We start from the raw sequence: 4,943 nt of genomic DNA, 5'->3' as shown, positions 1-4,943 counted from the left end.
AGGTGTAGGCTTATCAATAACTGGAAGAAACAATTTCATAAATTCATCAAGTGCAGCATCTGGATGCTCCTCATTACACACATTAGACCAACCAAGATAGGAATATAGGAATCAGTACATATAGGAATCAGTACAGAACGTTTTGTATGATCTCTTATACACTATGTTAGGCCCATCCTTTGGAACTGGCTTTTCTAGATATGGCCACTATATTATGGTCAGTACATCCAATGGATATGGATACACCATTAGAACAGAGTTCTGCAGAATTGGTAAAAATGTGATCAATACACATGGATGATATAGTTCCTGTACTGTTCGTAAACACTCGGGTAGGTTGATTAACAACTTGAACCAGACTGGTTATAGTGAGAAGCTTCCTCTTGAGCGGACAGCTTGATGAATAGCAGTCTTTATTCAGGTCACCCAGAAAATATAACTCTGTTAACATCACACACATTATCAAGCATAGCACATAGAAAGTTGAAGTCGGAAGTTTACATACACTTAGGTTGGAATCATTAAAACTATTTTTTCAACCACTACACAAATTTCTTGTCAACAAACTATAGTTTTGGCAAGTCGGTTAGGACATCTACTTTGTGCATGACACTAGTCATTTTTCCAACAATTGTTTACAGGCAGATTATTTCACTTATAATTCACTGTATCACAATTCCAGTGGGTCAGAAGTTTACATACACTAATTTGACTGTGCCTTTAAAGAGCTTGGAAAATTCCAGAAAATGATGTCATGGCTTTAGAAGCTTCTGATAGGCTAATTGACATCATTTGAGTCAATTGGAGGTGTGGATGTATTTCAAGGCCTACCTTCAAACTCAGTGCCTGTTTGCTTGACATCATGGGAATATCAAAAGAAATCAGCCAAGACCTCAAAAAAAAATTGTAGACCTCCACAAGTCTGGTTCATCCTTGGGAGCAATTTCCAAACGCCTGAAGGTACCACGTTCACCTGTACATACAACAGTACGCAAGTATGAACACCATGGGACCACGCAGCTGTCATACAGCTCAGGAAGGAGATGCGTTCTGTCTCCTAGAGATTAACGTACTTTGGTGTGAAAAGTGCAAATCAATCCCAGAACAACAGCAATGGACCTTGTGAAGATGCTGGAGGAAACAGGTACAAAAAATATCTATATCCACAGTTAAACGAGTCCTATATCGACATAACCTGAGAGGCCGCTCAGCAAGGAAGAAGCCACTGCTCCAAAATCGCCATACTGCACATGGGGACAAAGATCGTACTTTTTGGAGAAATGTCCTCTGGTCTGATGAAACAAAAATAGAACTGTTTGGCCATAATGACCATCGTTATGTTTGGAGGAAAAAGGGGGAGGTTTGCAAGCCAAAGAACACCATCCCAACCGTGATGCACGGGGGTGGCAGTATAATGTTGTTGGGGTGCTTTGCTGCAGGAGGGACTGGTGCACTTCACAAAATAGATGGCATCATGAGGCAGGAAAATTATGTGGATATATTGAAGCAACATCTCAAGACATCAGTCAGGAAGTTAAGCTTTGTCGCAATTCAGTCTTCCAAATGGACAATGACCCCAAGCATACTTCCAAAGTTGTGGCAAAATGGCTTAAGGGCAACAAAGTCAAGGTATTGGAGTGGCCATCACAAAGCCCTGACCTCAATCCCATAGAACATTTGTGGGCAGAACTGAAAAAGCGTGTGCAAGCAAGGAGGCCTTCTAACCTGACTCAGTTACACCAGCTCTGTCAGGAGGAATGGGCCAAAATTCATCCAACTTATTGTGGAAAGCTTGTGGAAGGCTACCCGAAACGTTTGACCCAAGTTATACAATTCCAATGCAATGCTACCAAGTAGTAATTGAGTGTATGTAAACTTCTGACCCACTGGGAATGTGATGAAAGAAATAAAAGCTGAAATAAATCATTCCCTCTACTATTATTCTGACATTTCACATTCTTAAAATACTGGTGATTCTAAATGACCTAAGACCGTTTTGTAAAACTCAGATTAAATGTTAGGATTTGTGAAAAACTGAGTTTAAATGTATTTGGCTAAGGTGTATGTAAAGGTGTATGGCCTATAGTAGCACCCCAAATGAAAAGGCTTTAGGTGAGGCAGGTGAATGTGTAACTGAGTCTGTGATGAGCAATATATGAACATTATCTGATTTTAGCAAGTTATTGATTTCATAAACCTTATTTCTAAGGTAATATTTAATATTTACAATGTTTTGCCCTTTCCTGGGTAGCTTATCGGAGTTAGACATATGAAGAAAAATACAGAAAGCATGACAAGAACATTGTCAATCAGGCACTTTTGAGTATCAATTGATTGATGTATGTGTGATGTGGGGCTGAAGCTGCTGACCCGAAGCTAGGCTCTCTCACTGCTACAAGTATTTTGGGAGGGAGGGTGGACAATGTGCCTGTCATAGTGAATGTAAGCAATGTTCCCACGCTCTCTGGCAGTGATAAGTACTTTACACCTCTGGCGCAAATAGCTTCCGAGTAGTCCTCGTTAAGGAAGAGTTTTTGGACCTCTCCAGAACAGCCATCTTGTCCTTAAATTTAAGTAATTTAGCAGATACTCTTATCCAGAGCAATTTACAGGAGCAGTTAGGGTTAAGTGCCTTACTCAAGGGCACGTCAACGAATATATCAGCTAGTTGGTTTGGGAATTTGAACCAGAAACCTTTTGGTTACTGACCAAACACTCTGAACTGCTAAGCTACCACTATCGCTATCAGCCACCACCGATGTCAGGGAAGTGGTGAGAAGTATTGTTGATGTTCTCAGACTACCTGTAGCAGTAACAGCAGAGGCAGAGGAGGTGAGGCAGGGGCAGAGAGGATGTGGTCAGATATACAGAGATACAGGATGTAGTCTACTGTAGTAGGCCTACAGCTTGGAGGTGGTTCTCAGAGCTGGGCTGTATAGACAATAGTTTCTATGGCATCAAAAATACACACGTATAGAGTAAACACGCAATTGGAATAATGTATATTGAGCTATCGACAAATATAGTTAAGCACTGAGTTACCTCATTTATCCGTCATGACTGACTGTTGCACTACATGATTGTTGTGTATGTGAGCAAGGGTGAAGTGAGTTCATTACGCATCTGCTGACACAGAAAGAGATGGTCACATTACAGTAGCAGCACCCTCATCATAGGATTAGAGGTTAGTTGGACACACACACACACACACACACACACACACACACACACACACACACACACACACACACACACACACACACACACACACACACACACATATATACACACAGGCTACATCATGTTGTTGCCATTGTACAGGACACTGTATTTTTCCAGGACTGTGTTTTCAGAGATTACAGCATGTTTTCAGTCTTAAACAGTCATTTTACGGTAATCCTGACCGCAGGAAACTAGTAAAGACAACAGACATGTTACGCATCACCAAAGCCCCCTGTTTTAACCCTAAAAGCGCCAAAATATTGTTCGTTTAAAGTGCATTGAGAGTCAAAATCAGGTTTTTGATGAAATTGGATGATATTTAAAGGAAACCAGATCAAAGTCATCTTGGTCATGGAAACTTGGCCATGGAAACCAGATCATCTTGGCCATGTTCTGTTATAATCTCCAACCGGCACAGCCAGAAGAGGATTGGCCACCCCTCATAACCTGGTTCCTCTATAGGTTTCTTCCTAGGTTCTGGCCTTTCTAGGGAGTTTTTCCTAGCCACCATGCTTCTACACCTGCATTGCTTGCTGTTTGGGATTTTAGGCTGGGTTTCTGTACAGCACTTTATGACATCAGCTGATGTAAGAAGGGCTTTATAAATACATTTGATTGATTGAAAGTATTTGATCATAAAGTTATTGGTCCACTCCCCCATGTCAAACACTTGGATTTATTATTAAGGGCACAAGGTGACATCACCTTATCTCTCATTATAATACATCAATGGTAACATGATAAATAAATACCATTTTACATTTTAGCAGACACTATTACACAGAGCAACTGCATAAATGTTCATACTAATCGCCCATGGCAGGTATTCCCAAACTGGGATACTCTTTTATCTTCACATTTTCAAACAGTCCATTTACAGTTGAAGTTGGAAGTTTACATACACCTTAGCCAAATAGATTTAAACTCAGTTTTTCACAATTCCTGAAATTTAATCCTCGTAAAACTTCCCTGTCTTTGGTCAGTTAGGATCACCACTTTATTTTAAGAATGTGAAATGTCAGAATAATAGTAGAGAGAATTATTTATTTCAGCTTTTATATCTTTCATTACATTCCCAGTGGGTCAGAAGTTTACATACACTCAATTACTATTTGGTATAGGGAGATAGGGTGCAGGCCAAGCAGCAGGCTGTTAGCCAGCCTGCCAGCTTAGTGAAGTCTGCCACTAGCACAGTCAGTGTAGTCAGCTCAGCTATCCCAATTGAGACCGTGTCTGTGCCACAACCTAGGTTGGGCAAAACTAAACATGGCGGTGTTCGCCTTAACACACTCACTGGAATAAAGACCTCCTCCATTCCTGACATTATTGAAAGAGATTGTGATACCTCACATCTCAAAATAGGGCTACTTTATGTTAGATCCCTCACTTCCAGGGCAGTTATAGTCAATGAACTAATCACTGATCATAATCTTGATGTGTTTGGCCTGAATGGAACATGGCTTAAGCCTGATGAATTTACTGTGTTAAATGAGGCCTCACCTCCTGGTTACACTAGTGACCATATACCCCGCACATCCCGCAAAGGCTGAGGTGTTGCTAACATTCATGATAGCAAATTTCAATTTACAAAATAAATCCGACGTTTTCGTCTTTTGAGCTTCTAGTCATGAAATCTATGCAGCCTACTCAATCACTTTTTATAGCTACTGTTTACAGGCCTCTTGGGCAATATACAGCATTCCTCACTGTGTTCCCTGAAT

The sequence above is a fragment of the Salvelinus namaycush genome, chromosome 20 (genome assembly GCF_016432855.1).
Source record: "Salvelinus namaycush isolate Seneca chromosome 20, SaNama_1.0, whole genome shotgun sequence".
Lineage (NCBI taxonomy): Eukaryota > Metazoa > Chordata > Actinopteri > Salmoniformes > Salmonidae > Salvelinus > Salvelinus namaycush.
The sequence above is the reverse complement of the archived record's forward strand: the minus strand, read 5'-3'. Positions refer to the sequence as shown.